This window comes from Siniperca chuatsi, linkage group LG13, assembly GCF_020085105.1.
Source record: "Siniperca chuatsi isolate FFG_IHB_CAS linkage group LG13, ASM2008510v1, whole genome shotgun sequence".
NCBI classification, from domain to species: Eukaryota; Metazoa; Chordata; class Actinopteri; order Centrarchiformes; family Sinipercidae; genus Siniperca; species Siniperca chuatsi.
In genome coordinates this window covers 3,760,396-3,787,358 of record NC_058054.1, presented here as the reverse complement: position 1 = coordinate 3,787,358, position 26,963 = coordinate 3,760,396, and the positions used below count along the sequence as shown (strand labels likewise).

The following is a 26,963-nucleotide window of genomic DNA, read 5'->3' as shown; positions in this document are numbered from 1 at the left end:
TTTTTGCTAACATGATGTTATGGTCCTTTTACGTCCAAGTCTGTCCTGGTCTTTTTCAGCAATATGTCAATTTGGAGAAGGGAAAGCATCCCTGTTCTCAGCTTGTCCACCAACCCAAGGAAAACACAAACATCTGGACTCTTTTCTGGACATTTTCACTTCAACTGAAATGAGGTCACTGAAATCTCCAAACAGACTGTACTCTATATTCTCACTGTTCGGACTGATCACTTTGCTACAATTACCCATTTTTAAAGTACATAAAGTTATCTTTATTCTACTGTATGTATGTACAGTGTTACAGGTCTGTATGTAATAGTATTTATAATCTATTTTTCACTGTATGTTTTGCGCTGACTCAGAGAGACAGACACCATTTACAAACCAAGAAGCATATTGATATTATCCAGCACAAATGACCTGACCTGACACCAGTGTACAATATTTACTCCTCCACTATCTGACCATCCGGTCATGTCTACAGCACTTTGTCAAATCAGACTGCGACCCGTGCAAAGAGCATGAACGCTTCAAACATTAGCAGGGGCAACGGGAGGGGGGGCCAAACTGAATCAGAGAGGATTTTAAATGATCAGTGGGTGTTTTGAGGCAGAAATGCAGAAAACGAAAGGGAAAGTGTTTGAACAGGGTTTTGATGAGAAGTCAGACGGTGAGTCTCTGGTGTCTGAAACTCAGCAGGAATAAAACCAACACTCTCAGGCTCTACCCGGTTTCCTCATCTGCCCTTATAGCTTAACAACCTAGTTACACCTCTGCTCCTCCTCATCAACTCTAATTACACTCTCTCATTTAACCATTACACGATTAGGAGTTCATTCGGCGAGTACGACACCTCGGCAGCTCCGTCGCACCAAAAGTCGTAATGAGTCTTGTAAAATCACTCACATTCGGAAAAAAGGAGGGAGCTCTGTCTGAGTCTGAAGTTAGTAATTTATATAATTTATACACTGGTTTTGTCCTGAATTAACTTTTCACTGCAGCTCACATCACTTTAAATATTTAAATATAATTTGCTAAATTAATGAAAAAGGAAAGGCACTACAGTCACATTTATTAACATCTGGCAAAAACTGTAAGTGCACAAGAATATTATTGGACTTAACTGTGTTGTTAAGAACATGACACGGGTGGTTTTCAAAATTTTCTGATAACATCATGATCTATTATCCAGTTTGTAATTCATTGTGAAATGTTATTTTTATTGATGTGATGATAAGCAATAAGGAAGGTAACTCCAACTGCCACTCGATGATAAAGAAGAAGGAAACAAACCACCAATGTAAACAAAAAGCAATTATATTTTCAGAGGACCGTTAAATCAGGTTTTATTTTCCCTGCCCTTGTATGACTTAAAGAAAAACAGTGAAATTACTCTGATAATTCATTTTAGAAGTGCACTGGAGAATGATTGATATACTAATTACACAACTGACATTGGACAAAACTGTAAAACACGTTTAGTCACCATAAAGTCATTACTGAGAACCATAAATCTCTATTGGCCCATTAGAGTTTTATCCATAATACTGTATATCAGGTCTATTTCAGCCTAACCGGGTGGGTTAACTATCCTGCAAATAAAAAAGGTCAATAAGCAGAGTTTAAGTTGGTTTACTGTAAAAAAATATATATCTCAACCTTATTTCTCCTTCAGCTGCAGCAGCGTGATACAGCAAAAAGCAGCAGAGAGGTATACCTGCTGCATTATGATGACGGGTCGCGGCTGACGGGGGAGATTAGCCTTGCTAGCTGTCGTTAGCAGCTAAATCTGTCCATCTAAAGCCGTCCACCACCAGAAGGGAATGAAGCGGAGCAGAAAATCAATTTACGACGGCCCCGGCAAGGTCGCCTGCTGGCAGCTGTACAGAGAAACCACTTGAAGGTTGAACCCCCCTATGCAGGAATGATAGCCTTGTTAGCATGAATGACTGTTTGGTATCTGATATGATCGGATTTTTCTTATACTTATTCATTCATTCCTCTCATTACCACGTCGGGTGTAGGTGGGGTTTTTTTTCAGTTGTTTAGGCTTCATGTTTAGGTGTTTTTTGTTTTGTTTGTTTGTTTATGAAGATTGTAGAAATTATTATACAGGAAAGCATTAACTTGATGTAGTTACCAATACAGTATGGAATAACAATAATAATAATGATAAGTGTTCATTTTCTGCTTTGACAGTGTCGGGTGACTGACAGTCAGAGCACTTTAAGCATTTGGATGGACATAAAACTTTCCTGGTTGAATCATCATTACAGAAGATGAACATTGGGGTTAGACAATATCTGGTTCTTTGATTAAAAATCTAAAAGGTCTGTGGACAATTCTGTTGTGTGACACCACTAATGGCGAGCTGCAGCTGAAGATTACACTTATCAGACACCTTATAAAACTTTCAGCAGGTTAAATCGGTTCACCTTCAGGATGGGGCTGAGGTCAGGGCTCTGTGTAGGACAGTCAAGTTCTTTAACAGCAAACTGGGAAAACCATCTCTTTATGGACCTGGCTTTGTGCACAGGGGCCTTGCCATGTTGAAACACAAAGGACCTTCCCCAAACTGTTGCCACCAAGTTAGAAGCACACTCTTGTCTAAAATATTATTGTATGCTGCAGCATTAAGACTTCCCTTAACTGGAACTGGGGGACCCAGAACTAGCCCAAACCAGGAAAAACAGCCCCAGACCAAAAGTAAAGAAAAGTGTGTGGACAGGGGTGTCTACATACTTTTGGTCATATCGTGTACATGAATTTGGAAAGGGAAAGGCAGGTAAAAACATAAAGTAATATGAGATCGTGACACAGAGAAAGACAAAGTAAAACAGGACCTAATCAGTATTAAGAGAATTTAAAGGAAAAGAGCCAAAATTTGATCCACGTTGTCAAAAAGAATATAATGCCATCCTGGGATGTAAAAAGTAACAGGATACAAATAAACCAGCAGTCTAGAGAGTTTAGACAGACAGGTAACCCTGCTTTTAACAGTCCCGTCTCTCTGCGCTCACTGTCATGTTGAACTAATGTTGATCATAACAGCAACAACATGAACTGCTCCAGTGAAAGATGGCTGGATAAAACCGTAGATGGAGGAGTCAGTCGTATTCCCTAAGCATGGTTCCCCGCTCAGCAGGTGGTCCTCTGACGGCAATGTGATGACAGACTGACAAAGGAACTTCTGGTATGCTGATAATGCAGCACTCTGCTCACTACTGTAAAACACTGGCGCAAATCCTCCTCTGTCATCCACCTCGAGGAACAGCTGTGCCCACTCTGTCTTAATTCGAAAGGGATGAGCAAACAGTATCTACTCACTCGCAAACCTTTTTCTGCAATGATTTAATTATTGATGCAAGGACCGGCAAGAGATTGATGCATAGTTGCAACTGAAGCCCAAAGGAGTAAAAAAAAATTGTTGCCATCTCTGGCAAGTCATGGCTGTTTATTAAGACTGCTGACAGAACCAAGATGCAGCAGATCCACATGTAAATCACTGAAAAACGGAGTGATTTTAACCAGATTTTACCGTGTCCAAACCCCTACTGTATAAGAAAATGTAAGAATTACATCTGTTTGTTTCTCAGGGGTCCAAATCCCCAAAGAAGAAGGGGGGTCAAGAGATAATTAAAGTGATAAGAGATTCTGTCAGTTTTGTCTGACTTTTCTCCAATGCTTGCTTTTTACTAGAGAAATACTGGATGCTTTCACTGAAATTCAGTCAGTGGAATAGCATAAAGTCTGACATGCTGCTACACAGGAATGTGTCAACCATGTGCATGTGTGCGTACATGCGAGTCCTCATGTGTGCTTGCCGAGCGCGAGATGCAAACAAAACCGCTCGTAAAAATATTGCTCTGTAGCGCCACTAGTGGTCAAGACTAGGGTACCTTTAAAAGACTTGAATACTTCTGCCACCACTGGTAATTTCAATCATGTGACATTACCGGAAGAGACCACACATCATTAGTGCAAATTAAGGTTTAACAACCTCCATGGGGAAACTAAATCACTGCTGCAGCAAGATGTAACAGGATACATTGAACTTGTAAAACTAACCAGACACTGATCATGCCTTCTTCGCGGCTTTTCAAGCCTCTTTTATCATACCTTCCTGAACGTGCTGTATATCTGTCAGTCTGTAGATGTGGACCGCTTCAGCTCCTCCCAGCTCTTTCCTGCACCACAAACGTCTCCCTCAGAGTGTCCTACCCAGACGACCAGCCAGCCTTTTCACCTCCATGAATCTTTCATGCCGTCTAAAACAGCACTAACCTACGTTGGAACAAATCCTGTCGACAAACCCTTCCCCTCCTCCTGCTGGGGAAACGGGTTCATCAACGCACCAGGGACCTCTCACCACTCTCTCTCTTTCTCTCTGGTTCTCTGTCTACCTGCCTCTCTCGCTCTGTGACAGCCTGACCTACTGTGTGTTTCCTCCTCTGTCTTCTGTGTCTCTACCTTTATGCTGCTGTCTCTTTCATCCCTTATTTGATCTCCAGAGTATGCCCTTTTCTCTACTTCTCCGTCTGGCCTCAATATCTGACAGATACTGTCCACGCCCATCCAGACCGCACACAGGATAAGCTGCAGAGCTCACAAACAACAAACTGTAGGAGCACTCGAGCACTTGTTATTTTCTTCAAACACACATACATACAAAATAAAAATAAAACATGCAGATATTCATGTATATGCCTTTGTGATAGTGATACATACTTTTTTCAAATCATTTAGACCTCAAAATATTCTTATCTTGTCAAATTAATGTATCTCATAAGGCTTGGTCACATCTAATGTCAGGGACATAGTCAGCTATGATGCCACTGTTGCTGCTGAGTGGCATACACTTAGATATTACCTACTAGCACGCTGGTTAGCAACTCATACGCACATTTATTTATCACCTACGTCCTCTTTCACAACTAAAGCTTTGTAAAATTCAATAAGGGAGATCCTTTATTTTAGGTTTCCGCCAGTTTTCTCCTATTGGTGAATTTTACTGCTACAATCTCCATTCACAAATTTCTGCTTTCCCATGATGTCAAAGCTCCTCTCACTGACAACTTTTATGCCACTATATCTGACAAATCAACGTTTTTCCCATTTATTATTAAAAATTTCCTTGTTTTTTAATGTAATTTTCCCTTTTCAATTTGTTATTTCTTCATTTTCTTATCATTTGCTGCCAGCTATTATGTTGCATTCATTTACATATTTAGTAGCATTTATTGCCCTTTCTTCCTGTGTTTCCATTTAATCTGTCCTTACTGAAATAACTGTATGCCAAGCTTATTTCTGTATTCATCAAGTGCAAGCTTATATAAAGTTGGATGACATACTTCTAATTGTATTATAGTTAATCACAAGTGGATCAAATGGCCCAACCTGCTTTTATTTCCCTTTTCAGTGGCGGTGAATGATAAATAATGCAAATCCGACCTCTCCTTCAATAACGGTACTTAAATCGATGTAAGTAAACCAATGTGACACTGACCATGAACTCAAAAGCCAGAACTGCAACTGAGGAAGTACACACTTCTCAAATCAGGTGTCAGCTGAAATAAGTCAGACTACACACACACACACACACACACACACACACAAACAAACAAACCCTCACACAAGACCTTTAAGAGTTCTTATCTGTGACTCTCAGTTTGTGAATGTGTTAAGGGAGGAAAGGGCAGTCGAAAGTGTGCAAGGCTGCGTGTCCATCTGTATGTGAGTTTCCTATCCAGCTTCCTGCAGTCTAAATAACAGCCATTATTACTGTGAAGGAGCGCGCCGCCTAATTACATGGCAAACAGATAAACACACACACCAGGTGTCGCTTCATTCGTAAATATTACTTTTATCTCAACATGCTACTGAGTTTAAACTGTTGTCCGCACCAAGTGGAAACTATTCTCACTTTGTATTCCAAAGAAATAACAAGAGCTAAGAGAAGCATTCGTACATATACATTTTTAATTGCTCATTACTCATTCAAATCAGAGCATTTTGAAGCACTCAAATTACTGGTAATATTACTGCTGCTTTCTCCAAAGACTGCATTTCCCATAACCCTTTAACTTGTTTACTTCTGCTTATAGTAAATATACTCATATCTTAATGTTAACATGCTGTCGATATATTGGTGTAATGATTCCATCCATTTACCTCCGGAGTAAGCAGTAACCAGCACGTTGTTAAAGGTCTCTCCGTCAGCTCGTCGTCTCTCCCTGACTGACCTCCAGACTGTCTGAAGGGCTGCTGTCTCTGCTGGGTGTCTGGCCTGAAGTCCTCAGACACAGACTGTGTCACAAGAAAAACGTTCCCTAGAAACACACTGGCTGTCTCCAATATTCAGGTGTGTGAATTAGATCTGCTGCATTATTTAACCGTGGCACAGTTGCAGTGGCCGGTCTCCCCCGCTGATCCAAATCTGTCATTTCACCTCGCACTCCACTCAGGGTGACAGGGCCCTTCTGGCCAGACACACACACACACACAAACACACACACAAACACAGGCTGACATGTGCATACGTACACCTAGTGCAAGAAATGTCCCCAAGGAGAAATATGTGTCCCAATGCACAAAAACACACAAAGAAGCAGTCATTTATGAGCACACACAGACACACCCACACACAAGGAGGAGTGACCCATATAAGACCCATATACTATATTATATATAATATAAGCACATATCATATGTACTCACAGACACAGACACAATTGTAACACACACATTCTGAATCCTCAGTGCTTTCTAGGACATTGGTCCACCTACCAAGTTGTTTAAAAGCTGTTAAAACTTTAACATTAAAACCTCAGCTGACCTGAGCTCAGTGTTTCACATTTAAAGAGTAATTAAGCACGTGTACACTTTGTGTATATGAAGTATCGACGGTAGAAATTGTTGTCAACGATGCAGATAAAAACACTAAATTCCATTTTTGTAGATCTGGAGTTAGAGGACCTATCCTGGCACAGAAAAATAGACATTGTTGCGAAGCTGACACAACACAAAGTCATGACATTATAGCAAAGACTTCGAGGTAGTCTGACCTAAGAGGAAAAAAGCTGTTTCCGCCCCAACTGGAGAAACTGAATTGCGTTAAAAAACTCCATAAGGGTTTGTGTTGGTGGTGGCGTGTTGCTTCAGGTAGCGGTCACATGAAATATGATCCAATAAGTTCACTGTGAGTAGAGGAGTTTAAAGGCTTATCAGACACCAAAACACTGCAGCTGTTTATAATACTTTGAGAATAGATTCTACAAAACAAAAGGTACAGTACAGTACAATATGCACATATTTGTTAGGCTAACACAGTAACTTTGCAGCAGAGGTTGAGCCACGTTCAACGTTTTTTTGACAATGACCCTGCTCACCCTCATTTCTCATTAAAATTAATGACAGGGGCTGCGTTTTTTATGCAGTGCTTAAATCAATAAGGGCAGACTAAATATTTGAAACACGTTGCAATATAATGCAATACAGTTCAACAGCACCAGAAACTACAACCTCCAACACGACCATACAGTTGAATCGACACCTCTCTAAAGCAGTTTCAACAAAAACTGAACATTATAACCCTCATGATGATTCAAGAATTTGACTTGTACTGTACTGTAGATGAAAAACATCCATTTTTATGTTTCTCATCTCGTCATTATTCTGGCTGATTCGACCTCTTATTAGGGGGAAGTTGGGCGGGGACTATGATGGGAGTTCGCTGGGGTCACTATTCTGAAAATGGTGCAACAAAACTAGCCGGACAGTGAAGAAGATGTTAATCAAGAACACACCCATGCAGCCAAAATAAGTGAAAGCATCTATGTGGGCGAACTATGTGTGACGAGCCTGCCCTGACCTTTGACCTTAGACCTGCAGGAGAAAAGAGAATCTCACTTAAGGATAGTGTTTGCAGGCTGGCAGTGTTTGCCAAAGAGCCAGGGGATCTCGGTTTCAGTAAAAAGATGTTTCTTTCCCTTTTTTTTTTTGACTTGACTTTTTTGGCGTTTCCTGTATTTGGGTTGGCTAACGGATCACTTTTCCCCCTCACTCGCTCTCTTCTTCTCTTTCTTTCCTTTGGCATTCCTCCCTCTCCTATTTTTGTCTTTTTTAAACTCTCTCCATTTGATTTCCCTCCTTTTCATTCTTTCTCTCTACATTTCTCACATTTTCTTAACCTTGTTCTCCCTCCTGCTGCACTCTTTATATACCTCTTTCCATTTTTTCTTCTTATCTGTTCCCCCTTCCTATCATCTCCCTTCAGTATGTACTGTGTCCATTTATGGGCAGTGTGCTCAGAGCTAAACCTCCTTCAGGCAAACCAACACAGAGTCAACGTTTCCCTGGATTTAAGGTGGAAGAGAGTCCTGCTGGCTTCGTCACCAGTAAGCAACGGGTTTGCTCTCACAACAGACACATTCTGTAGAAAGGCAAAAGACAGGTTACAAATCATGTGTTGATAAAACGACACATACACTCAGAAACCCCATGAGAAGATGTCTAGAAACGCTAAACCAAGCTACAGTTTTCCAGACCACAAATTCTTAGATTTAGTTTTTGACATCCTAAATTTAGCTTTACCAGTCTCAAACAAGTCCATGTGCTGATCCTTTGATCTAAATGAATGACAAAAGTCCTTGTGGCTTTGTGGTTAAGATGCACGCCACATAATCATAAAGTCTCTGGTTCAGCCATGGACCTTTGCTGCATGACATCTCTCTGCATCTCTCCACAAAACACCAAAAAATACCTCATATATATATATATATATATATATATATATATATATATATATATATATATATCGTAAATATGATTAAACTTGCAGATACTCTTGATAAAGTTCATCTCAGAGAGTTGTTCCTTCTCTGACTCACTAACCTGTTGGCTCCTTCTCTTCACCTTCAGCTCAGCTTCTATAAATAAAAATGACTTGACTCAATAAAAAGTATAAACTTCAGTATCTTGTTAATCTTTGTCATTTTCTTGTTTTTAAACACTGAATAGAAGAAGATGCAGATACATTTAGAACTGAAACAATGAATCGATTAGTTGACCGACAGATAATTAAACTATTTTGACAATCGATTAATCCTTTAAGTAATTTCTTAAGTAAAAAAGCCAACGTTCTTCCAGCTTCTCCAAGGTGATGATCTGGTTTTTCTGTTTTATATCATTATAAATTGAATATCTTCGTGGACTATTGAGCAATTATTTTACTAACCAAGAAAAGAATTGGCAGATTAACTGATAATGAAAATAATCTTTAGTTGCAGCTCTATATAGTAGTGTCTAATTCGATATTGTGAAAAACAAAAAGAAGGGTTATACAACAATTTCATGTTGTAGTGGGCATACAATGATACCTGTATATCATGTTAAGTGCAACGCTGCTCTCTCATTTATTTGTAATCTGACAAATATTAAGAGCTAGGGCTGCACAATGAATCGAAATCGCAACATGGCCTACAAATCTTGTTCTCCAGATGTAAGAAAACATGTTTGTTTGGTACAGGCCCCAACAAATGTCACATCATCATGATTTTAATAGTTTTTTCAGTGAAAATAAAAATCATGATGCAAAAATGATCATTCCCACTAATCGTGAATCATATCATAATCGTAATATCTGTCAAAATAATCGCAATATGATATTTTTACCATATTGTGCAGCCCTGGAGAGAACCCAAGGACAATGAGGTGGAGGGGGATGAAAAGAGCGAGAGGTTGATGGGAAAGAGAGAGTGAATGAAAAGGGAGCAGAGAAAAGAGAGTACAATGAGACACACACACACACACACACACACACACACACACAACCATCTCTTGGCATGCAAAGGCATGGATGTGCCAGCAGGCCCAACAGTGCCACAATCTGCAATCCCTTCCTGCATCCACTGTGTGTGTGTGTGTGTGTGTGTGTGTGTGTCCACCCAGGTGAAGGCTGACTAACAAGCTCCTGGTGGGACTGCCAGGTGAGGATGAGGAGGGAAGAGGAAGAACACAGATGGGGAGCATTTTTTTTTTAAAGCAAATATAAAATAGCTCATACAACAGTTTTGTCAGGAACTTTGCTCGTCCTCTAAAGGATGAACAAAACCTGCAACTGTATTAGAAGACTCTTGAAATTTGGTTCAGTTGTGTGATCCATCACAGTGAACATCACGTCTGCATTCATTATTTTTTAAGTGACACAATGTAAGAGGTGATGCAGGGAGGACATTTCAAATCGATCTGCACTTACAACTGCATTACTACACAATAATGGGCAAATGAATGCAGACTTGATGTTCGCTGCAATGGATTATCTATCTGTGGTGAGTTCAAAGAGTCTGGTAATTGGTTTTCATATCATATGGAAATAAATGGAAAACAATAGCTGCCTGGAAGTCAGAGAAAAGACCTGAAACTCTGTATCATGTATTGGAAAATGGACAGCAGTAATGTACAATGCATATACATATGTACATATACGATGTGTAGTTGAGGTGATAAAATGGGCAAAAACACCGGTATGATCCTTTAAGAATACATCTTAATGCTTTCAACATTTCCACAACTATCGCAAGTGCAAAGGTGGTTCTGATTAGCTGCGACACAAAATTTTGTCATGTGCTAAAACAGTAAAATTACCATAACCAGCCAAGACAAAAACACAGATTAGTACCCACCAACTAAAAACAACAACCATCACACTCACTTTCTGGAACACTTAATATTCACACTGTACATTTGAGGTTTGGAAATGAAGATACAGTCGGAGTGTTGGCCAGATTATCTGTCTACGAAGTATGTAGAAAGATTTACAATTTGACACCAACAAGACAGGGCTGAACGGTTAATCATCCTTATCTGAAGTGCAGCAATTTCCAAACTAACGGTAGCCTCCATTATCATCAGTGCCATCTAGTTGTGAGAAGTGAAACTCAACCCAACAAAATCTACAGGTACAACAGGTTTGACTTTTCAAAGGCGGCGTAACACTGTCACAACACACTTACATTCAGTCTGAAACACAACGTCAGCAACATGATAAGTGCGACATCTGAGCAAGTGAATGAGCAGCAGATGAGCACCTTTTGTGTGTGTTAACCCTAAATTCACACAGACGTTAACATACTGTAGTGTCCATCTGTTCAGTCGACTACCTGCCAGTGTCCTCAACAGGCTGATTAATGTCAGAAATACAATCAGAACTATTCATCTGTCCAGGGGACAGAATAGTGTTGAAGTAGACTACAACAGAAGTATACAGGGAGAAAACAGAGGGGATTTTAATTCAGCGATTTGGCTCATTGAAGCCTTATATGCCCATCATGAAACTGGAAAGCTCAGAGTCGTCAGAGATGCAAAGGATGGGGGCTTTGATAGATCATTATATATAATTAATAAGTTCACAACATTAGACAGTCGGATATTTGTATAATTTGAACAGCGGTCTGAAGAGATTACACTTTTCTCCCACTGGTGCCAAAAAAAAAAGACAAAAGAGCTCCAGAAACCCTTAAAAAACTGTGGTGGTGTGGTTTTCCCTAACGACAAGTCAGAGACTGGCGTCAACCTCCAGAGGCGACACAACAAACCTCCATCAACATGTGAATCAGTCAGAACAACCATCCAACCTGCCCAGTTGACCACACCTGTCATCAGCCAGTGGTAACCATTTTGACGTGAAGACGCTCAGACTGGGACTAAAACACTGTCAGTTTAAATTAAATTTGTGGTTCAGTCTGTGATGTGTGTAAAATTCCACTCCTTCTCACTCAGAACAAACACAAATATATATTTTCCTCAAAACATTTAGCGCTTCTATTAGATAAAAGTGCCACAAGACTACACACACACACACACGACTAACATAACTTAGACAAGGCATATGGTTTCCTGCGTATCAGGCGACAGTTAGGAGGCACGTGTTGTTGACAGCATGCAATAAATAATGCAAGGTTTTGTCCACAAGCATATGTTTCCAGTGTGTATGTGAAATGAGGAGCCTTGGGGATATTTCTGATATGTATCCTAACATGTACACTACCCGTTTGCTGATTGGCTTAGGGGTTGTAACTGGAGAATCAGACTTGTGTTCGTGTTACTGTCTGCCGGACTTAAAGATGTAGAAATCTGTTCGGTAGAAATTCAGCCACAACAACTAATACTGCAAACGTCAACATTTCCAGTTCAGCCATGTAGCAGATGCATTCTTCCATAACAATTTACAGTGGTTGAGCAGGTATAAAGGTGTTTATTTCCTTGCTCAAGGGAACACTGTGCAGCTGTGGGGATCCATCTGTATCTGAGAGAGACCCCCTACACTCTTCAGCCTGCTGTGTCACTGTCCTCTACCTTCGCCAACAACCGCCATCAAGAAACCTCTACTAAATAAGATGCAGTGTTTATAAAAAGTATTCACCCACCTTGGACGTTTTCAGGTTTTATTGTTTCACAAGGTCAAATCAAGGAAGATTAAATAAGGCTTTTTTCACACTGATCAATAGAGAAAGACCTTTTAGTGTCAAAGTGGAAACAGATCTCAATGTGATCTAAAATAATTACAAATCTAAAATAATAAATACTTGTTTGGACAAGTATTCACCCTCTTTAATGGGACACAAATCATCGCTGGTGCAGCCGACTGGTTTTAGAAGTCACAGAATTAGTTCAATGGAGATAACCTGTGTTTAGTCAAGGGGTACAGTATCTGAAAGGTCCAGTATTTGGTGAGTCAGTATCGTGGCAAAACCTACAACATAAAGACAAAGGAACACCCGAGGCCACGATTAGTGCGCAGCTTTAATTTCTTATTTTATATCAGTCTTTATAGTTGCTTATCCTGATTTATCTGTGACCTGTTTCTGTGCTGCTGCAACATGCAGTGGCAGACAGTTACTATTATTACTAATCATTATTACTATATTTACTTAAGAACTGTACTTTTCAACAGCAAATATTGTACTTTTAACTCATTTACTCATTTTACTACATTTATCTGACAGCTATAGTTACTAGTTACTTTACACATTGTTTAAAATTAAATATTTCACAGAGATCAGAGAAAAGTAAAAATAAAAAGAACTTGGATTTTTATATTCAACAATCTGCAGAAGGAGCATTTTTAGTTTTGATATTTAAGTACGTTTTGCTAATAATGCTTTACTCAAGAATACTAAAGATTTTGAATGCAGGACTTTTACTTGTAATGGAGTATTTTTACATTATTGTATTAATACTTCTACTTATGTAAAGGATCGGAGTACTTTTTCCACCACTGAACAAATTAATTTACCCCACAGAGATAAATAAAGACTTATCTTGTTTCATTATTCTTTGCAGCACACTCCTACTGCAGCTTCCTGTTGTCCTCCACCCACCACCACTACACTAATGCCATCAGTGCGGCTCAAAGAAGGCTGAATACACAAGGACCAGTTGTAATTAAGTCTAGTGTCTTGGGGCTCTTCTCACCTGCTGCCTCGCTAAACACTGCTGACACTCACTGAGGCTGACCAATACTTCATTATGGCTTAAGTGAAAAAGAATCAATAGCAGCTAGCAGAGCGGTCAAGTCCGTACGGCCTCCGTCTGGCTTCTCTGTCAGGCATCAATCACAGACTGAGAGAGACAGACGGAGGATCCGGAGGAAAAAAGCTGAACAGCAAAGCTTCGAGGAGAAGGGAAAGCAAGTGCTGCAGAATGCTGATAGGAGCGATGTGCAGCTGGCAGTTTTTGTGATGACATTAACAAAAGAGGAGTTTCATTGCAAGATGAGATATCCAACATATGAAAAAGTGATGCTGAGCACTTAAACTGCCTGGATCCTGTATGTGGTAGAGATAACATCATAAATCTCTGTCAGATTTTAAAATATCGGCAAAGCTGAGGTAGGAAAGAGCTTTACTGCAGAACAAAACGATACAGAGAATTGTGCGTAAATGCTGTTCAAAAACTGAGCAGGCTTCCCCTCAAATGTCCATAAAAATATGACAAAATTATTGAAAGCAAAGACAAAGAGCCAGTTTAAAAGGCTGTGGCAATGTTTGCATTTGTAATAAAAGATGCTCTTTCCATCCACTGCATCTAATCAAAGGGGAACAGGGTTAAGAATTTCACAAGATAGATGGATAGATATTTGTCTTCCCTCTCATATATGAGCCAAGACAAACATTAATCCCTTACATTTGAACCCTACAAGTTGGCTGAAAGACTGACATCACTGAGTCAACAAACCATATGTGACTTTTCAAAGAGGCAAAAGGCAAACAGAAGCCCTGCACCTGGCTCTCCTATTATACTGAGAACAGACAGCTCCGTTCATAGCTTTATTCTTCTGGTTCCACGTAGCTGTAAGTGAAACAGTGAGCACAGACCTGTGAAATTTGAATTTCCTCACGAGGAAACTGGGTTACTGAAGCAGCCTTTGGTAATATTGTATGAGAAATTATATGTAACAGGAGAATTGAAAAACTATGACTGGGAGTTATATAAACATCTGTAATCTATACCTTCAACACAAAATTGAGCGTAATGATAGAAGGGTCATGCTAGGATGCAAAACATAGAACACAATGAGCTAACGGAAAATGAATGACACACTATATGACATAAGAAACTAAAAATCAGTGGAGAAAAAGGATGAATGTCACAGTATCTAGCTTTACACCTGTACAATCTAACACAATGCGATCCAATCTACTGTATTGACCCAGACTTTAAAACTGTGTTTTTTTAACATGCTGTAATCAACTTAAACTCTAAATTGATTGTATTGTATTTTAGGGTGCTCCAAATGGTTCACGATGTCGTGTCCAACACCTGTGTGTAGCCCCGGATACATTTGGAGTATCGAGCGCAAAAAGTCTGTATTTGAGTGGTTAAAGAATATGCACTTCCTGGACTGGAAAAAGAACATAATCCATTCAGCAAATTTCCTCCAAAATGCCTTTATCAAAACCCATTTAGAAGTGTATAAATCTATTTTTTTAGGAGACAGGGTTTGATTATAAATCTGTAGTTCCAAAGTTCAGGTGGTACAGTAAAAAAACTTGACGGCCCTAACAGATAAATTAAAGAATAAAATTGCATTAGGTGGGGGAGAACAGTACAACTGATGTTCTTATAAAGGTTTCTAAGTTAGTTGTAGCAAAGATTAATACAATTAAGGAAACACTTGAAAGATAATGTTTCATTCTCTTTGACTCCTTTTGATTTATTTGGATTTGTTAAAATACTTCTTACTATATTGTGTGCAAGCATGAAGGCTTTTTTAGTGACTATTTGTGTATATGTTCTTTAGTATTTAATAATATCCTTTATTTTGTGTGTTTAAAGGAAGTGTGATTCTGATAGCAGTGGACCGAGATAGAAAGAAGGGGTTAAAATGAACTACCTTTCATGGGGAATGTCGCTGGGTTCAGAGTGGTACAACTGGCATTAACCTGCACTCACTGCACTCCTGCAACAACAGATCAAATAATATTTCCACCAGACAGAAAGTACTCCCAGACAATAGTCCAGACTCTCCAGGTCTAAATGAAACAGACAGTTAAAGTTAAAACTTTTCAATGAACAGGTGCTGAAGAAATCATCAGTTCTTAAAGTCCTAGAAATATCCAGAAGCACTAAAACTCTTGAAAGACAGACACTGACAATTATGGCAAAATATCAAATTCCTCATTTTCAAGCCAGTGAGCAGCTCCCAGAGCCTCCAAACTCATTCAGTCATGAAGGGAAGTAACACAATCTCACCTCTTCACTTTCCAGTGTAATTACCTGAGCCGACACTGAGGCCTCAAAGGTTTTTACGTGAATGAGGTGGATGAGGCCCCGCCACGCTGAAACCATGCTAATCCAGATTAACGCCGGGTTGGGGGTTTTCTCCATGGTCATTCACAGTGATGAAATCCTATTAATATAATAGCTTGTTTCAGCCATGAAATTGCGGTCAAAGACTTGCTCCAAAAAGGTAAAAATTACTGATTTTGGTGGAGCTACCCCCCAGATAAAAAGAACTGAGGAGTGCTTTAAATGTATTTTTTAAACTTGGTTACCCAGTAATACGACAATGTATTACAGGTCACCTGTTGCATGTGTTGCACTGTCTCCCTGCACTGTATGTGAGCTCCTGTTGCCATTTGACCTCCCCAGAATAATAGAGCTGGGTATCGCCGCTGATTTCCCGAATCGATTTGATTCACAAGGTCCCGATTCGATTCAATATCGATTCGGTTAGGGCTATTTTAGTAAGATTACCAATTTTGCTTGGATATGAAAGAGATTGTCAGGGAACTAATGCTGTAAATTGTACAAGGAGCCCTCTAACCTGGTGCATTATTAAAAATATTATTGTTTACATTAAGAATTTACCCATTAAATCACCTATAACAGAACTGATATTTCCACTCAGACGCCCCAGTGTTTTCCCAACCATTATATTATAATAAATATATAGATATTAAGAAGAGGAAAAAAGACATTTAAGGTTGAAATAATGTTCCTTAATCATCAAGTATTGCATTTCTAAATGCTGTGCTGTTATTTCCGCATTAAAAGAAAAAAAGATTGATTGTTAGAAAGATTAGACATAGATAGTTTGACTGCTCACTCAGTCAGTCAGGTGAGCCCAGGAACCTGTATACCTCCATGATACATGTAAATTAGCACAATATGTTGTAGAATTTTAACGTTATTCACACTTTAATATCGCGTGTTTATGTGTCAACATTTATACGCACTGTTTGTGAACTTCCTTCTCCTTACGTGCCGCGCATCTGTGTGCTGGTTTTAGCTCAGAGAAAGAGTTCATCAAGCTGGCAGCACAACACGTGAAAGCAGCCAAATCTGTTTCCCCAAGTATTCCAGTATTGCTCCCTTGGTACGCCTTCCGATCTGCGGAGCCCAACTCGCTGCACTTCGTGGCCGGAGAAAGCTTCTCCTGGAGAGGGGCAACTAACACTGGTGGCTGGGGTCCCGCTACAGCTCTGGGGAAACCGGCTACATCCCAGTTTCATACATCGAAAAAATACAGGTAAACACCGCTTTCTGACCTGGGTGATTTTTTCTCTTTTTAGCTACCTAGCTAATGTCAATCTGCTTGTCACAGAAACAAGCTCTTCACTCCAGGGCTTCTCTGCCAGAAAAAAAAAACCTGCTATAACGTTATGGACACGAGCCCTAATGGGATCAAAGCTTCACACATCCACGGGAAAAGGCATATATTAAAAGATCGATCTCTGATTTTATGAATCCATATCGGATAATTCAAATGAAGATAAATTTAAATCGGAATATCGATTTTTTTAAACCCAGCCCTACAAAATAAACACTGAACAAACTGTCATTGGAGATATGACTCCACCATTGTTATTGTAAACATATGGCAAGCATTTTTGTGACAGATACCAAAATGAGATGACATTAGACTAAAGAGTTGGGATAGTTTTCTGTGGGTTTATCACTACAAGGGACCCCTTCCACATTACACAGAGTCATTTGACTCAAAGTTAATGTAAAAAAGTATCGATTGATGTAGGTTTTAAGAACTGCGTTTGTTTAGAGACAGTTTGTCAGCACATGTACCCAACCATGAACCCTCTTGCATAATTTTTTACTGGTTGCAGTTTAGGTTCCAGAGCGGTAGCTGCATCAGTTATATCAGTGTCGTGCTGTTGCAGAGAGACTCCCAAGACGGGCTATAAACCAGCTGACCCTAGTCCAAAAATGGCTATCCTGTAATGGAGAAAACAAGCATTCTTGAAATACTAAAGTACACGTGGCACAATAATGCATCTGTCCAAAGATAGCCCTGCAGCGCTGCCTTGGAATCTACTTAGATTTCATTGAACAAGAGTAGGATTGTTCCAGATTGTTTGTGCTGTTGGGATAAGAGCAATCAGAAAGAAAAATCATTGAAAAATCTGAAATCCCGTCATTTAGTCAAATAAACAGACGAGTACATGGACATGTCTCTGTTGACACGGTGATGCCCAGTAGCGGCTGAATAATTGCTCTCCATGGAGATTTGTGGCCATTAAACATGCCTACAAGCGGTGACACATCAATCACAGCACCAACTGAGGCAGCATTAATTAAAAATATGAATTTGAAATAAATTATCACTGCTCTGGGTCACAGCGTAACCCATATAGCGCACACTGAGGCCGCCAGAGAGGGAATTAACGCTCAGTTAATTATGATACACTGATAGGCATGTTTCCTGTGGGGGGAGAAAAATCAACATCAAGTGCACAAGGACTACAGTGAAATATCCCTCGAGGTCTATGAGCTCTACGTGGTTATCTTAACTGGCCAACAATGTTCTGGTGTCAGCAACAAATTAACTTATTAACGAAGCATTTCTCAACAATTTACATTCTGGTAATTTGTTTTTTAACCCTTATTTAACCACAAATGGTACGTGTGTTTGCTGAACGTGTAGATGTGTACGCAAATCGTCTTGTCGTTATGAATTAGGGGATTTCCGTGCAGCATGTGGAAAAGTAAAAGTCTCCATTAAAAACACCATATGCGAATGATTATGAAAGCCCTGACATATGATTATGGTGGTGCAGAACCATTTTTCCATTTACTGGGGGAGAACCCTGAGTGAACATAACAAACTATATATTAAAGAGTCACCAACTCATTGAAAAGCTTTCATTAAAACTGCGTTCTACCCAAGAAATAGTCCCTTTAACCGGTGGATTCAGCTGTTAGATTTCTAAAGCTTTCACTTGTTTTCTCTGATTTTTAAGTCTCTGAATCTTCCAACATGACAATCTGTGTCCTTTGCCCTTCTTGGCTACTCACTACTGTCCTCATTCTGGTCCATCTCTGCAGTGAAGACATTCGGAGGATGCTTCCCATTCCTTATGAGTGTATTTCCTCCATGTGAGAAAATCACGCAACATGAGAAAAATGCTGAACTGGGTTTAGTCACTCTTGGGGCCGACTAATGCTGAATTCACACCATGTCTGCAAAATGGGAAAAAATGGAAAACCTTCTGTTATTCTGACCATTGCAAGCCCTGTAGTCACACCTGATGAGCCTAAACCAGTCATTTGTGGTATGTTTTCTATTTGTAAAAGTTTGTTAACAAGTGAAACCAGATATAAACAGCACATAGCTAATTAGCAGAATTGATTGTTTTAGTGTTAATGTTGGATTTTATTCAGACATAACTGCCAGTGATGGTGGCTTTGCAGCCATTTTGCTACCATTTACATTTTGATATTCCAGTAGTCCTTTCCACCACCTTTTTTTTGGTAATTATGGCTCATAATTTAAACGCGGTAAAACTCCAATAGGCACACTGTAGATCCACAGATTGAAACTTGCTAACCGTGCCACATTATGGCTATAAACAACCCATAATACTCTTAAAAGTAATAGGCTTACACTATAACACCAGAGCCGGTTACTGTTCCATTCAAAGAGAACATCTGTTGTGATGATGTGAATGGCTAGCCCTCAAATATATGGCCACTCCAAGCTTTCAAATGTAATTGACAGAAAAAAATATTGTCTTATATTCAAGTCATTACTAGTAATAATAACAGCAGAAAGCACACAGTATGTAGTTTGTGGCTCTCTGATCCCTCCGGCTTCACAAAAAACCCAGCCAGATACACACACACACACACACACACACACACACACACACACACACACGGTCTCACCATGCCAACGGACAACTGGTATTCTCTGCAGTGCACACATGGCCGGGTGCAGAAAGACAAGCATGTCAGCAGAAGGCGTGAACCGTGTGTCATTTGCTTGTTTTGATGGTGAATGTCGAACACAATCCACCATGTTTTGAACCAGATCCTAGTCTGTGCAAAACTGGTCAACTAAACTGGTGCCAGGATTGAAATACGAAACTGGTTCACTGCCACTTAGAGCAAAAGACAAAGCTAATAAAGCTGCCGGGCAAGTCAGGTGTGAAACACACAAAGGCTTCATTTTCATTTTAACTTTGAGGGCGATGTCTTCCGGTATGGTGGGATACTATTCATCTATTCATCTGTAACCCATTGGCAACCTTCTGTAATATGACTGTTCATAATTAATCTGGATATAATGAGCGTAGCGCCTCCAGAGTCACAAGAGAACATGGAAGTTTCTTTAATGCAGACAAAATATATACTGATATAAATATATCCAAACAGGATTCAAGCTCTCAAGCACTTTGTTAACTAACTTCCCTTTTGACCACCTGAGCTATCAGGTCTCTTAGAGCTGCATTAGCTCTCACTTAATGTAGTCATTTCGCCAATCTAAACATGTTTCAAATAGTAATCACAGAATGTCCGTCCAGCATGCAATTGAAAATTTTTGGAACATTTTTTTTTCCTCCTCTGATTCATGTAAGTGATGTTTTTTTTGGCAGCCAAGAGCATGGAAACGTGGGAATGTGAATGCAAAATCCAACTGTGGGGGGGGAAAAAACCTGGTAGGTGACCCAAAAAAACGTGATTTTATACGAACATCATCAAGAGAAACCTGGTCTGAATAAAACCAAAAAATCATATTAAATAAAACATTAAACTATAAAAACCACTAAAAACCATGCAAATAACAAAAATGCCCCTTTTCCTGTTTTAAGACACTTTTCTTGGCATATTTTTATTATATTCAATGAAAAACAAAGACATTAACTAATGTTCTTTTACGTATTGTAGAATAATGTCTACATGTTCTTTTAAGTGGGTGAATATCTTTGTTTTTAGATTGAAACCCAGTGTGTGTTACTCAGGTCTTGGCTGTGAGATGTGTTACTCCCCGAGGCTGCTGGGAGAACAGAGAGCCGGCTCTGACGAGTCGCTGAGTCACATGTTTCAGTCTCTGCCAGCGTCCAGAGTATCGCCAGAACCCCGCAGCTACAAACTGTGTCAGTCCCAAGAACAGTCAGGAGTCCGGTCCCATGAATCCACTGAGTGTGTGTGCGCGTTTGTGTGATCCTTGAGAGTGTGTTTGTTCTTTTGGAAATCACAGCTTGGTGTCCCAGCTGAAGAGCTTCACTGACTCGCTTGGTTTGGCCTACCAATTAATTCGTGAACATGAGGTGTGATCAGCCAGCCAGTAAACCAGCCAGTAAACCAGTCTGAAGGTAAACCAGTTAAGCAGTCAGGGTGTCAACAGAGTAGAGAAGCAGGCAAAGTAGGCAAACTTATTTTGGGCGTCCAGGGTGCCTGAAGTAAAAGTCTGGTTCCTTTTCTCAAAGACAATGTTAGGTGACTGACAGTTGGCGTACCTCAAGGTTTGGATGGACATGAAACTCTCCCGGTTGAACCATCAGTACAAAAGATGAGCAACTGTGTTAGAAAATATCTGGTTCTTTAATAAAAAAAAGACAAAGGCACATCAGCAGCAGCCTTTGAAAACCTATGGAGAGACGTCAACTAGGGGACTCCTAAGCAGCATTTGGGTCAGAAACATCAAATCACAGAGCTTCAAATTCTGTTGGATGCACTGCTAACTGGTGAGCTAATGCTAAAATTTACACTTTGTAGAAAAACATTCAGCAGTTTAATTCAATTTAATTTCATATTCTGGGTCAATTTTGGATGAACTCAGCAACTATGGTTCAGAATTTGTGAATTTGCTCTTAAATTTTTCTGATTCATGCCTCTGGTTGGTTTCTTCTCCATATCAATGCCTACTGAGGATCATGGGCACTGTAGTATTTAGAGCCATAACTGTTTTTTTTCTTCCAGAAATGTAAAATTTTTGTGTCAAAGTTGAAATATATAGAATCTATCGCTGCCACATGGACTTTAGCCAGCAGCTACAGCTACAGGTGGTCACAGCCTGTGGTTTGTTCAATCCATCCATTTTATTTCTGTGTTTAAACATTAAGCTCTGATCACAGAAGCAGGTGAGATAATGTGTGATGACAAGTTCACACCAGGCAAAAACACATTCTTTTAGGTCGGTTTTTAATCTTTTTTTAAGTACTAATTAACCAGTTAATAAACCAGTCAGTCAGACTGGTTTAAACACAGGTAATTGAGGTATCTTAAGTACACTCAAACACAAACTGCTCTCTCTCTCTGTGTAAAGTGCTGAGTTTGAAGTGTATGTGCGTGCTGATATCAGAGAGGAGGAATGCCATGTGGGATTACTGTGTCACCCGGACACTTCTATTAATAACACAGCATTTAGCCTCTGTGTGTGTGTGTGTGTGTGTGTGTTCACAGCTATCTGCTTGTGTGGTTCTGCATACTACAACTGGGCCAGAAACAGACCTGTAACCACCAAGTTTGAATCACTGGGTTGTCTCCGCCTCTTTCAATGAATACTGCCCATGTGCCACAGAGCAAGGCATAAAACCTCCATCTGCTCCAAGCTCCAGTACAGCTGGTGGAAATTGTGTTTGTCCACACACACACGCACGCACACACACACACACACACACACACACACACACACACACACACACACACACACACACACACACACACACACACACACACACACACACACACACACACACCTTGACTCCCACGCCTCAGGCAATTTGTACATGTGTCTTTAAATGATTATGTAAAACTGAACAGCTGAAAGTGTGTGTGTGTGTGTGTTTGTTTGTTTGTTTGTTTACTTGTGTGTGTGTGTCAGTATACAGATTCCTTCCCCTTGACTGACTGCGTCCCTGACCAACAACTGCAATGTCACCACACACACACACACACACACACACACACACACAGAGGAAGAGCTATGTGATCTGATTCACCTCTGCTCACATACTGCAAAGTCAGACTGTGCTGTGGGTTGCAGGTTCAATTCCCACTGCAGCCAATGTGTCATTAACCATGACACTCGCCCTTGATTTAAAAACTGTAAACTGATGGAAGGAAGTGGGAGAGGATGTAAGATGGCAAGAAAATAAAGAAAAAAGGACGAAAGCATGTTAGAGAGGAATAGGGAAGGGAGGGGGCATCTAAGGATAAGGGAATGAAGAAAGGAAGGGGAGAAAAACATCTGATGTGTAGATATGAGGAAGTATTGTAGTATGGCAAGGAAAAGAAGAAGGAATTAAGGCACATTAGAGAGGTGTAAAGTAGGAAGGGAGCACTAAGGGACACAAAGGAGGATGGAAAGAAGGTTAGTATAAGGACAAGGAGAAAGAAGGGAGGGAGATTAGAGGTGAGGAAGCAAGGAAGTATGGTGCAAAGGAGGATGTGGGGAAGTATGGACTTAAAGATAAGGGAGAGGGAAATTAAGAGGGGGAAAAGAGAGGGATATTAGGCGAGAGGAAGTGAGGAAGGAAAGCAAGATAGCAAGGAAGGAAAGAAGGAAGACAGAATTGAAGGGCAGATTGAAGGGGAGTGAGGTAAAGGGAGTATGGAAAGAAGCAAAGGAGGGTGGGAAAGAGGATGTAGGGAAGTAAAGATGGAAGAAAAACTGGTAGGGAGGAATTAAAGAGGGAGATTAGTTGGGAGGATGTGAGGAAAGATGTAAAATGGGAAGAAAGAAAGGCAGGTTAGAGAGGAATAAGGTAGTAAGGGGACACTAAAGGAAGCAAATAAGGATGGGAAGAAGGATGTGAGGATAAGGGTAGAGAGAAATAAAGGGGATGAAGAAAGGAGGGATTGCATGAGAGGAAGTGAGGAAGGATGGTGCAAGGGAACAACAAGGGAAGACAGAATGGCGAATTAAAGGACAGATGGGTAGGAAGGGAGCATTAAAGGATGTGAAGGAGGATAAGAAGGATGTGGAGAGAGAAAGTAAGAGGGGAAGAAGAGAGGCATAATAGAAGGGAGGAAGTGAGGAGGGTGGGTTAAAACTGGCAAGGGAAGGAAGGAGGACAGAAAGCAATATTAGGGGTGTAAGGTAGGAAGGAAGCATGAAAAAAGCAAAGGAGGATGGATGATAAGGGACAGGAGAAAGAAGAGGGGGATAGGGGAGGGAGATTAGGGAGGGAGCAAGCTGGGAAGAAGGAAGAAAGAAAGCCAGATTAGAGAGGAGCAAGGTCGGAAGGAAGCATTAAAGGAAGCAAAGTAGGATCGGAAGAAGGACACATGTAAAGAAAAGGGAGATTAAATGGGAGGAAGTGAGAATAGGATGAGATGGCATGCAAAACGTGGGAGGAAATGGGAAAGAAGGGAGCAAAAGAGGATGTGAAGGAGGATGTAGGGAAGGAGGAGAGGAAAGATAGGAGGGAGATAGATGGAAGGAAGGTGTGAAGGAAGGGAGGATGTAATGAGGCAAGTGAGAAAGGTAAGATTAATGCAAGGAAAGAATGAGAAAATTAACTGGAAAAAAAGACAGAAGTGGAAAGTAAAAAAAGTAAAAAGGACAGCAGTTAAAAGGATGAGGGAGGAAAGGAAGGGTGAACAAAGATGGAACGGTTAGTGTAAGGAAGGATATAAAGTCAGCAAAAGGAGGATAAGATGATGGAGGTCAGAAAAGAAGATAAAAAAGTTGCGATGGATTTGAAGATAAAAGTGAGGGATGAAGGAGGGATGCTTTCAGCCTACCCACACATCATCTTTCTTCCATCCATATTTAATTTCTCTTTCCACTTTTTAAAACATCCATCCACGTCCGTGCCTTCCGTGCTTCTATTTATTTAAATTTGTAGACTTTTATTACATTCCCCATTTTCTTTCAGTGTTTCCTTCCTTCCTTGCTCCCTTCCCTCCTTGTCCTGTCTCCTCGTTGGGTTAACCAGGTCGCTCTGCCACGACAAATGATCATTACGGCTCTGTAACAGCAGCCGCGCTCTCCATGCCAAAATGTCACATCTGATTATACTGCACTGCCTTTAACGTGGCGTCCATAGTCTCTCTCTCTCTCTCTCTCTCTCTCACACACACACACACACACACACACAAACAATCTGACATTTCCAGTATCAGCTGAGCTGGTGGAGAGCGGCAGAGCCTGTAAACAGCCGTGAACGAGGGAAGGATTGTGCTGTTGGAGGAGTGCGAGAGGGGGTTAATCACCAGCTCATTAATTAATAATGAAGATAATTAGCTATGTGTGAAGACGAGTGCTGTATGTGCTGCAGAGGGGGCAAAAAATAAAAACTGCAATTAGCAAATGTGTCTATCAGTATGAATTCTGCTAATAACCAGACAGTCTTGTCTGTCTTGTTACTCGTCAGGAAGGATGCAGCTGTGTGTCTGGAGGGTTGCTGGTTTGAATCCATGAGCCAGCTCTGATAATCTTTTTCACCACTTTGGCTAATTTTCCATTGAATTAACAATCTCTCAAACAACATTTAACAAAAAATTGTACATTAACTAGATTATTGAATAATACAATTTTTATTTTATTTATTTTCATATATACTTCTTTTTGGTAAGTGTTGCTTTGTGACTGTTTAGGCTTTAGTGGCTATCGAATGTGTTCTTGTTTTGTTGTAATTTTGTTTGTTGATTTGACTATACTGTATATTAAAAAAAGTACAAAAATTACATTCAAAACAACAAAATCAACAGCTGGGAAACTGAAAAACTTTGAATTGATAAAGCAAAAATGTATTTAACAATTTGCATTTATTCTAAAAGATGTATTCAACAACCAAAGCTGAAAAAAATGACAAATCATTTAGTGTTACTGTATATTCACATTTTAAACATTTGATGGGTAGATATGAGGAAGGAAGGTAGGATGGCAAGGAACAGAAGAAGGAAGAAAGGCACATTAGAGAGGTGTAAAGTAGGAAGGGAGCATTGAGAATGGGAGGAAAGAAGCAAGGAGGTAAGGATGCAAAGGATTCACATTTTAAAAATCTGGTTTACTGGTGACCTCATACTCCTCCCATCCAATCAAATTGCCTCTCTTTGGCAGATTTTTATTGATCCCTCCTTATGTGACATCCACCAGGATATCATTTAAACTGAGAATACAAAGACACTCTCTAAAACCTGTCAGTGTACCCATGAGCAAAGCAATTAACTCCTGTGAATCAACCTAACTGCTCGTTTCCAATCTTGCCACCATAATAAAAAAAGAAGAAGTTTAAAACTGAACTGTTTAATAAAGCTACAGAGTAAAAATGTCTCCTTCCAGTTGCCTGCTGGAGAACTGATTTACATGTGTGTTTTCTGGGCAATTAGCCAGTGCTCTTACTCAGACTGACTGGAAATGAATGAGGCTGGAAGGGTTTAGTGTATTGAGGATTGAACCTGTGACCCTTTCCATGTGCAGTCCAGCTTCTCTAAGCTCAAAGCTATCCCACCATCCAAAACCGGCCTGGTGGATGAAGCTGGATGTCTGACTGCACATGCAAAATGAATCCAGAGATTCAGTGCTTACTTACAGCCCAGTGAGAGGGATTTACATAGAAAATGTCTTAATGACGGCGTCTGTCGACCGTCACCGAGGGTCCCTTCGCCCTGAAGCTACATATTCAGTTATAGTCAAAACACAGCCATTAGTGCCACGATACTATAGAAATACTTTTGCAGTTGCAGATTCTCATTTCAGTCGCCGGTAGGGACTTTCACTGTCACCTTGTTAGCTGGGAGCGCAGGTGACACCAGGATTTCAGTTTGAAACGCTGCTGCTGTTTAAATGTCGTACCTGCCAGAAGAAGGAGATGAATGGAAGTGAAATGGACGAGTATAAATCCTGGAGCTGATGGACAGTGAGCTGTGACCTGTTGTTAGCATCTGCCCATTTGACAGAGTCCCTGAGGGAGGCTGTATTGGTGCCAAGTTTAAGCTAAAGATGAAAAGGTTGCTGGTTTTCCACTGACAGCAGCCATAAAGTGAAGGGTAAATTCAGCTTAAAATGACGGTTTACGGCAACCAAATCTTCAGTCTGAACTTAGTCATTATACGACATCTCATGTGGTTACTTGTAGGAGAAAAATTTAAATATGTTCTTCAAATATAATTTACTTTTTATTCATTTTGAGACATACACCTCAGTTTGATCCTGACATAATCATAGAAGTCATTTAATTAGCCATTTTATCAGTGATTGACAGAGCAGGACA

At 40.1% G+C, this 26,963-nt stretch overlaps 1 protein-coding gene across 4 annotated transcripts in view; it reads right to left on the bottom strand.

Annotated features, from left to right (window-relative positions):
- dip2ca (disco-interacting protein 2 homolog Ca) overlaps positions 1-26,963 on the bottom strand; it is a 234,798-nt gene that overhangs the window by 153,015 nt on the left and 54,820 nt on the right. The window contains exon 2 of one of the 4 annotated variants that reach the window (XM_044219314.1): positions 8,893-8,927. The exons of 2 other annotated variants lie outside the window; for them this stretch is intronic. The gene's annotated coding sequence lies outside the window, so the exon portion shown is untranslated. Of the gene's footprint in view, positions 1-6,171; positions 6,554-8,892; positions 8,928-26,963 lie in introns of those variants that run through there. One more of the 4 variants, XM_044219313.1, reaches the window with a different exon arrangement.